Source organism: Phaseolus vulgaris, chromosome 7 (assembly GCF_051622355.1).
Source record: "Phaseolus vulgaris cultivar YP4 chromosome 7, ASM5162235v1, whole genome shotgun sequence".
Taxonomy (NCBI): Eukaryota; Viridiplantae; Streptophyta; class Magnoliopsida; order Fabales; family Fabaceae; genus Phaseolus; species Phaseolus vulgaris.
In genome coordinates this window covers 17,373,211-17,383,526 of record NC_143504.1, presented here as the reverse complement: position 1 = coordinate 17,383,526, position 10,316 = coordinate 17,373,211, and the positions used below count along the sequence as shown (strand labels likewise).

Genomic DNA, 10,316 nt, shown 5'->3' with positions numbered 1-10,316 from the left:
GCGTTTGAAGGGGGACCCCCTCCAGCTGACACATATGGTGTAGAGGCGCTTGGGGGGTCCTCCATGAAGTTTGGCTCTTGGGCCTCAACTGCAGGTGGCGCAGTGGCCAGTGGCCAGTGGGACCGCTTGGACTGGTGAGGCAGGAGCCCGTGGGGGTGGCGATGATGGAGGAGGAGCAGGCGTCGATGGAGGTGTTGAGGTTGGAAGAGGGGGTGGAGCAGGCGGTGAAGAAGGTGCCACCCTCTTCCTCTTTGAGACCAAACCATCTTCGGTGGCCTCGTCATCTTCTTCCTCTTCCTCGTGGATCACCTGAGGGGCTTTCCTTTTAGGTCTCTTGAGGACCAATTTCTTGCGTTGGGCAGGTTCCTTGGGAGGTGATCGCCCTTGGACGATGGCTGTCTCTACCACCGAGTTGGGCACCGTTTGAGAACCTGTCGCCAACCCGTGGTTTCGGACGAGCGCCTTCAGTTCAGCGAGCATGCCTTTGCCCAACATGTTATCTGCATGGAACGAAAATGCATGGGTTAACTCAAGGAAAAAATAAGTGCATAAGGTAGTACACAGCAAAGCAGATGATATGTGCAGGAAAGATAAAACCAAAGTCTTGCGCATAAGGTAGTGCATAAGACGCCCAGAAACAGCTAAACAGAAGCAGTATTAAAACAACAGCTTTTAATGTTCTAACCTATTCAAATTTCTAGCTGGTCTTCGTAAAATTCGAAGCAGATCAAGGTGGTGGTAAGGAAAGTAATGTTGGCGTCCGCCACCCTTTTCCAGAAGAGACAGAGATCTCTGTCCAATGCTCCCATGCTGTCAGGACTTCTGGGTCTCCTGAAACAGCTCTTGGACTCTTTCTTCCCCTTGTCCACCCAGTACAAGGGGAAGCCATCGAGAAGGGAGGCGTCCTTGTCATTAGCGCGCACTTGGACGAATTTCCCCTTCCAGTCCTTGTAGGATTGCTGGAAGATAGTAAAGATGGACCTCCCAACAATCGCGTTCAAGCTAACCCACAGGCGGTCTCCTGGGTGCTTGGCTTCAAAGAGAAACAGGAATACATCCACGGATGCGGGCAACCCCAGGTGGTCGCACATCACTTGAAAAGCTCGAACAAACGCCCAGCTGTTGGGGTGAAGCTGGGCGGCGGCAATGTTGAGCTCGGTATGGAGTTCCCTCTCGAATTGGGTGAAAGGGAACTTGAGCTTCACCTTCTTAAATAAGGTCGTGTAGACGAAGCAGAAGGGCACGTCGGCGCTCACCTTGTCATCGGCACAAACAGGCAGATCGGGGGGGCAAGGCAGCACCATCATCTTCTTGTCGTGCTCCTTGTGAAATGATTGATGAAGCTCATCCCCCTTAGTCAGCCGCAAAACTGCTCCCGCAGTGTTCACAGAGGATGTCTCCCTCAGAAGGGTCGAGTTGGCCCAGGGATACAAGGTTTTGAAGTCCGGCAGGGGAACGGGGGCTCCTCCAGCGATAGGTGGAGTCGCCTGGGCCAGGACAGGACGGGAAGACGCAGGCCTCTCAGCCTGGGAAGATGAAGCGCCACGAACTCGTGGTGGATCGTGTGCTTGTGAAGGGGGGTTTCTTGATGAAGGAGGAGGATTCGGGGTGATCTTTGTGCGAGTCATGGTTGTAGCTGCAAGGGAAGAAGAAAACGAAAAATGATCAGGGGTTACAGAGGCTGACTCGATCATAGAAGGAAGGTGAAAAACGAACGAATGTAGGTTCGTTGCGACGATTGACGAAGCCCTAAGTTACGCATAAGGAGAAATGGAAAGGCAACCCACAACGTATGCACCAGGCAGTTACAGGATGATGCGAATCGGTTAAAATGCAAGGAAAACCAGCAGAAGAAGGAAAGTAGGTACCTTTTGATGATCAGGAAAACGATGAAGGTTGATGGTGATTCAGAATGCTGGAGAGCGCTGAGAGTTTTCCGCAGAAGAAAGTTAGAGCGTTCGTGAATGCGAGGGAAAGTGATGGAACAGTGTTGAGTGAAAATGGGTTTAAGGGTTTTTTCGAAATGGGTTTAGGAAGCGCAAACGGCAGCTGGAGAGAGCCGTTGATGAAGCCACGTGTCGAGCGATGAGTGAGGGGTTTGGTGGAGCGTCAGAAAAGCAGAAGGTACAACCGTTTGGAATTCTGCGTCAGTGCCACGTAGACCGGTGTTGACGTGACTCTTTCAGTCTTTTCGCTAGACAAGTCTTCGCTTAAGACTGGGGGCTTGTGTACCGCCCTGGTAGTCGGGAGTGATGACGTGGCATCCTGCTACAGTATAGGCGTGTTGGCAAGGCGCCAGGCTGGCAGAAGGGAAGGAAGTCGGGGGGCTCGTGAAGCCGCCAGTTATTAAGTTGGCGTGTTCCGATCTCCAGCATATCAGAATAGGCGATCACCGGGTTAAATACGAAGTCGCCAGATGTGAACTCGGGCGACCAAGCAGTTGGAGATCGCCGGAGAAAGCACATCGCTGAAGATGAAGGAGAAGCAAATTATGAAGGCGGCCGGCGAGACCACAGGGAAGGTGTATAAGGACACCCTAACTCGCCAACTCCAGTAGAGATCGCACTCCCAAGTTAGCTATGCACTGGGCAATACCATGCATAAGTAACTTAGCCAAAATGAGAGTAGAAGCAGCGCCAAGTCAAGGAGGCTCCAGATGATGGCACGTGTACGACTGGATGCAAGCCACGTGTCCAGGTCTGTAACTGCCAGGAGAGAGAAAACAACCAGGTATATAAGAGTTCTCAACAAACTTTCTGAGGTACGCACGTTCAGTTTATACTCTTTACGCTTGCGAGTTGTAGAGCTGACTGTGAGAGAGGATTTGCACGGTTCTTGTTCTCTTAGTATTTGGTGATTCGGTCACTGACTTGAGCGTTGGAGTGCGATCGGCCGCAGCGGCGCTGCTCTGTTTCTTTGCAGGTTCTTGAGGTGGATCTCGAAGAGGAACGGAGGTGAGAAGCGGTGCGCACGTCGATCCTTTGACGAGGCAGTTTCCAGCGTTCCGGTCAACAGGCAGGATCAAATATAAATTAATATAATGAAATGAAATTATTACATGAGGTTGTGACATAAATCGAATGAGGTGTTTGGTACATGCCATCACATTTCCTCTCATCTACATGTCATATAAGATTCTTAGCGTCGTTTGGGTTTGCAAACAAATGCTTCATCCTTGGAATGTTGGGGGTCCATGCTTAGTATCATCATCTCTTTGTTTCAACTTATAATGTGATAACTCACACCTCAGACAACTTTTCAACAATTCAAAATCTTTTCGGTATAATATACAATCATTAGGACATGCATGTATCTTTTTATACTCCATACCCATTGGACAAAGAATCTTTTTGGCCTCATAATTACGATTAGGTAGAGTATTTCCCTCTGGAAGCATATCCTTCAACAACTGAAGCAACTCTGTGGAGCTTTTATCAATCCATCCATTTATTGCCTTCAAATTGATCAATCTTAACATTGCCAACAACCGTGTGAAGTTAGTTGATCCAGGATACAATGGACTCTTTGCATCGCTTGACATACTTCCATATCCATGCGCTTCTACAAAAGACTCAGCTCCCACATCACGAATCATGTCCTCCAATAGATCATAATCTACATCATCATGTACTGCATCATCCATGGTGGACCCCACATATTCTTCAGGTACGGAAACACGTGGTAAATTTAACAATTCACCATGCCATGTCCAAGTTTTATAAGATCGAAGAAACCCTTCACATAGAAGGTGTTCCCTCATTATCTTAACATCCAATATCCTTCCATTTAAACAGTTAACGCACGGACACCTGATCTTTGCTCCATCATGACCACTATTAATCACGTTACGTTGTGCAATTTGTATAAATTCTTCTACTCCTCTTTCGTACTCATCACTTATGCGAAGAGAATTAATCCAATTTCGATCCATTCTATTCTGAAATAGTCATGCAGGCGATTTTTAATCAGTGTTCTACCTAACGCGTTTGTCGAGGGTCGAACACCGCCGGACTCAATACCAACACGTATCAATTGTCGAGGGTGGAACACCCTCAGACTCAATACAAACACGATAATTATATTCTATACTAACAACTAACATAATATAAATTAAAATTAAAATAAACACTAAATAATATAAATTTTAAAAAATAAAAATTATAATACATAAAAAAAATTCATAACATTAAAACAAAATTCAAAAAATACAACCAACCTTGTGTGTGAAGGTAACGTTCCCAAGGTGCCACGACAGCGGCAGCAGACGCGACGACGACAACGAACAAGGCGACGGTAGCGGACGCGGCGACGGAGCACAAAAGCAAGAAGAGAGAAACCTACAAAGGCAATGTAACAGTATCAATGAAGGCAGTTCAACAATATGAACAGTAAAATAACGCTGTATGAACGAAGGCACGAACGCATGAAGAAGAAAGAAAGCTCACAAACTTACCACGAAGGCACGAAAGCTTCAAGAACAGAGGAACGCGAAGCGCAAATGAGAGCACAATCAATGGCGAAACGCTTCTGGAGAAAGAAAAAGTAGTGAATGGCGCGCTTCTGAAGTGAGTTAGGGTAAAAAAAGATTTACAAATGCGGCTATTTGTAACAGCCACATTGATAAATCAAGGGCTTTGATTTACGAATACGGCTGTTACAAATAGCCGCATTTGTAAATGAACTTAATTTCAAAAATGCCACCACGTTTTTTACCAGTGCGTTTGTTCGTAAAACCGCACTTAATAAGGAGCCCTTGTTTTGCCTTTCTGGACTAGTGATTTCCGATTTCATTGTGTGTATTTTGTATTTCCGTTTTGGATTGTGATTTTTAGGGGTTATTTAGGGTTTCATTTTGAGTTGTTATTTTAGGGTTTGTGTAGGATTCCGGTTTGGGATTTAAATTTATGGGTTGTTTAGGGTTTAGTTTTGGGTTTTGATTTTAGTGATATAGGATTTAGGGATTATGATTTTTGCTTTTCTTTGATTTGGATTATGCATGTTTGTATTTCTGATGCGTTGAATTTCGTCACAGTAGCCCGTTTGTTTTGTCACGGTGTTGGAATGACATTTTTGTGAGCTAAGTCCAACATGAGCAGAATGGTTGAATCCCGCGTAAAGACAACCATATTGTTGACATGGGTCTTGGTCTTTGTTTACTTGTTAGTGCATTTTTGTGTCTAGAATTTTGCCCTTAATTTGATTTTAGGGATATAGGATTTAGGGATTATGATTTTTGCACTTATTTGATTTGGATTATGTATGTTTGTATTTATGCTATGTTGAATTTGGTGACATTAGCCCGTTTGTTCTGTGATGGTGTTGGAATGACTTTGTTATGAGTTGAGTCCAACATGAGCAAAATGGCTGAATCCCGCGTAAACACAACCATATTGTTGACATGGGTCTTGGTCTTTGTTTACTTGCATGTGCATTTTTGTGCCTGAAATTTTGCGGCTAATCTTTCTGTTTTGTTGTTCATATTATTAACAATTTGCCTACTTAAAGTACATTGAAAAGAATTTTGGAAAACAAGTTTTGCTATTTGGTCCGCTTGAGCCCGAGCCATCAAGGGATGTGCTGGAGAAAAAGTTGTACAAATGGTTAGACATTTTCCTTGCCAAATCTATCATGTTATGCTCCTTTGGTAGTGACATTTTTGTGAATGATGATCAAATCAGAGAAGTAGGCAGTGGGTTAGAACTTAGTGGCTTACCTTTCATTTCTGTTCTAAATTTCCCATCCGATGTCTTTGCCCAATCTGAGTTGGACATAATAGTACCAAAAGAGTTCTTGGAAAGAGTGAACAATAGGGCAATGGTGCATAATGGTTGGTTTCAACAAAAACTTGTGCTAAAACACCCTAGTGTGGGGTGGTACGTGTGTCATGCTAGGTTTAGTTTTGTGATAGAAGCTATGGTGAATGAGTGTCAACTTGTTCTGTTGCCTTTGAAGGGTGACCAGTTTGTGAACTCCAAGTTGGTAGCGAATGATTTGGAGGGAGGGGTAGAGGTAAATAGGAGGGAAAAAGATGGGTACTTTCACAAAGACGGTGTAGTAAAGTGATGTGAATGCAATAACAAGAATACATGATTCTTTGACATTCTTAGGAACAACTTAAGTTGGTCATGAAATGGCACTTTACTTAGAATTGGATCAATGTTCTAATTCAAGAACTCACCAAGACTTTGCACGAAACCAAAGCTCATATGGAAGTCCATATATTGTCAAATGGAATCAAACAACAAGGAATGAAGAACAAGAATGGAAAACCGAACAGAATTGCAAGATTAAGCTACTGTACCGAACAAAAATTGAAAACAAAGCTGGAAAACCAAATTTTAACGGTGAAAATGAAAGGAAACACTAAGCATTAAGAAACTACTGAATGGAATTGAAAGGAATGAAAGAAAGAACACTTATGAAGTGAAGCTTGCTGGATTTGAGACTTGGAAAAAGCAGTCACGCCACTTGGAGCCTTGTTCCAAGATAAGTGAAGGAATGCCGCCACTTGAAGCTCACCATTGGCACACAAGATAAGGCAAAGGAAGAAGAAGACAACAAGACTCACAATTTCTCTCTAAATTTGAGTATAGTCTCTCTATTTCTAATTTCCAAATCTGATTTGTACAAGGGCAGCACCTTTATTTATAGCCTATAAGGTGCTGAAATGCAAAGCCAAATGTGCCCCAAATGCCACTCAAATTCGGCGCCAACTAGTGCATGATGGAAGTGTGACTTTCATTCCTAGTTTGGCACCTCCTAACTCGTATCTACACTCCCCCTAGCATCCCTTACTACTTACACACCTATTTATTACATCCGCACCCTACACTATAAAAGAAATAAGAAGAGCCATCTTTTGATATTCTTGCCATGCTCCTAGTGATTCGTTGGGCTTGGGCCCCTTGTTGGGCTTGGGCTTCATGGGCTTGAGCATTCTCTACTTGGTTTCCATCATACTCCCCGGGTTGGAGAGAATTCGTACACGAATTTGGGAAACCTGCAGCAAAAGGAGTGAGATCAGTAATATTGAAAGAATTACTACCAAGATAAGTAGTAGGCATATCTAACTCATAGGCATTATCATTAATCCTCTTGATGACTTGGAAAGGACCATCACCACGAGACATAAGTTTGGACTTCCTTAGAGAAGGAAATCTATCCTTTCTCAAATGAAGCCAAACCCAATCACCGGGCTCAAAGATTAATGCCTTTCTCCTTTGGTTGGCAGTGTCAGCATACTTACCAACTTTCTTCTCAATTTGTAACGATGCGGTTATGCAAATCCTTAATAAAAGAGGCCTTTTCAAAATCGTCCTTGCATAGAACCTCATCAAGTACAGGAATGGAAAGAAGATCTAGAGGTGTGAGGGGATTAAACCCATAAACAACCTCAAAAGGAGAATGGTTAGTGGTGGAATTTACTACCCTGTTATAAGCAAACTCAACATGAGGTAGTAAATCCTCCCAAGCCCTTGGATTCCCGGAAATAAAGCATCGCAATAATTGACCCAAAGTTCTATTAACCACTTCAGTTTGACCATCAGTTTGAGGGTGACAAGTAGTAGAAAACAGAAGTTTTGTGCCAAGTTTCCCACATAAGGTCCACCAAAAGTGACTTAAGAACTTAGAATCCCTATCGGATACTATACTTCTAGGAAGTCCATGTAAACGAACAAATTCCTTGAAGAAGAGATTTGCAATATGGCATGCATCATCTATTTTGTGGCATGGAATAAAATGAGCCATTTTAGAAAATCGGTCCACTACCACAAAGATGGAATCCTTACCCTTCGATGTCTTCGGCAGTCCTAAGATAAAATCCATAGAAATGTCAACCCAAGGCATTGTAGGGATAGGAAGAGGGGTATATAAACCATGGGGTTGGACCTTAGATTTAGCCTTCCTACATGCTATACATCTATCACAGAAGGTATGTACGGATTTGCGCATGTGAGGCCAAAAGAAATGTTCATGCAATGTTTCTAAAGTCTTAGCTACCCCAAAATGTCCCATAAGCCCACCCTCATGAGCCTCTCTAACAAGAGATTGTCTTATGGATCCTTGGGGAACACAAAGTCTTTTTCCTTTGAAAAGAAAACCATTATGTAAGAAAAAGTCTTTGTGACCTCCCTTGGAACACTCTTGATAGATTAGAGAGAAATCTAAGTCATCATGATAAAGTTCCTTTATGTGATCAAATCCTAAATATTGAACATTCAAAACATTTAACAAGGTATATCTTCTTGAAAGAGCATCGACAACCACATTAATTTTACCTTGTTTATGTTTGATCACATAAGGAAATTGCTCAATAAACTCCACCCACTTAGCATGTCTCTTATTAAGCTTGCTCTGGCTTTTCAAATATTTAAGGGACTCATGATCACTATGGATCACAAATTCCTTTGGAAAAAGATAGTGTTGCCAATTTTGCAAAGCTCTAACAAGAGCATAAAGTTCTTTATCATAAGTGGAGTAATTGAGATGACTCCCTTTGAGTTTCTCACTAAAATAAGCTATGGGGTGTCCTTCTTGAAGGAGAACGGCCCCAATGCCTATATTAGAGGCATCACATTCTATTTCAAATGTCTTAGCAAAGTTAGGAAGGGCTAGAATGAGGGCTTTAGTTAATTTATCCTTCAAAGTTTGAAAAGCGTTTTCTTGCTCTTGTCCCCACTTAAAAACCACATCCTTCTTTACTATGGCATTTAAAGGTGCGGCAATTGTACTAAAGTCTTTCACAAACCGCCTATAAAAACTAGCAAGTCCATGAAAACTTCGTACTTCATTGACATTGGTGGGTGTAGGCCAATGTTGAATTGCTGCAACTTTTGTTTGATCTACATGCACCCCTTTATGACTTACCACAAACCCTAGGAAGTCTATATGATCTAATGCAAAGAAACATTTAGCATGATTAGCATACAATTTCTCCTTCCTAAGGGTTTCTAATACTTGTCTAACATGTGACTCATGATCTTCTAAAGACAAGCTATATATAAGAATATCATCAAAGTAAACCACAACAAACTTGCCAATGAATGCTCTTAATACATGATGCATGAGTCGCATGAAGGTACTAGGAGCATTAGTCAAGCCAAAAGGCATGACCAACCACTCATATAAACCAAATTTGGTCATAAAAGCGGTTTTCCATTCATCACCATGTTTAATTCGAATTTGATTGTAACCACTCTTAAGATCAATTTTGGAAATATTTTAGACCCATGTAATTCATCCAACAAGTCATCTAACCTAGGAATGGGATGCCTATATTTGATAGTAATGTTATTTATAGCGCGACAATCCGTACACATCCTCCATGTCCCATCTTTTTTTGGGACAAGTATGACATGTGTACCGCCCTGGTAGTCGGAAGTGATGACGTGGCACCAAGCTACAGTGTGGGCGTGTTGACAAGATGCCAGATTCGTAGAAGGGAAGGAAGTCGGGGGGCTCGTGTAGTCGCCAGTTATTAAGTTGGCGTGTTCCGATTTCCAGCATACCAGAATCGGCGATCACCGGGTTAAAGATGAAGTCGCCAGATGTAAACTCAGGCGACCTAGTGATTGGAGATCGCCAGAGCAAGCACATCGCCGGAGATGAAGATGGTGCAGATTATGAAGGCGGCCGGCGAGACCACAGGGAAGGTGTACGAAGGCGCCCTAACTCGCCAGTTCCAGTAGAGATTGCACTCCCAAGTTGGCTATACACTGGGCAGTACCATGCATAAGTAACTTAGCCAAAAGAGAGTCAGAAGCAGCGCCCAAGTCAAGGAGGCTCCAGATGGTGGCACGTGTATGACTGGATGTGAGCCACGTGTCTAGGTCTGTAACTGCCAGGAGAGAGAAAGTGACCAGGTATTTAAGGGTTTCTCAACGAACTTTCGAGGTACGCACGTTCAGATTATACTCTTTACGCTTGTGAGTTCTTGAGCATACTGGGAGAGAGAACATTGCACGGTTCCTTGAGAGTTCTTGAGTGTTATTGCTCTTAGTATTTGGTGGTTCGGTCACTGACTTGGGCGTTGGAGTGCGATCGGCCGCAGCGGCGCCGCTCTGTTCTTTTGCAGGTTCTTGAGGTGGATCTTGAAGAAGGACGGAGGTTTGAAGCGGTGCACACGTCGATCCTTTGACGAGGCAGGTTCCAACGTTCTGGTCAACAGGCAGGATCATCAGGCGCCCACCGTGGGGCCGTGTAAAACTTGTTCCCATCCGCATCGTGAGTTCTTGGAGGTTTTCGCGATTTCCTGTGTGGTTGTGTGCTGGTGCAACCACTGTTCGCTGTTCGTCTGAGATTTGTTCGGTGATTTC

General features: G+C 43.5%; 1 pseudogene; it reads left to right on the top strand.

Annotated features, from left to right (window-relative positions):
• Positions 1 to 5,628: 5,628 nt before the first annotated feature.
• LOC137817258 (UDP-glycosyltransferase 79A6 pseudogene) lies at positions 5,629 to 6,063 on the top strand (annotated as a pseudogene).
• The last annotated feature ends 4,253 nt before the right edge of the window (positions 6,064 to 10,316 follow it).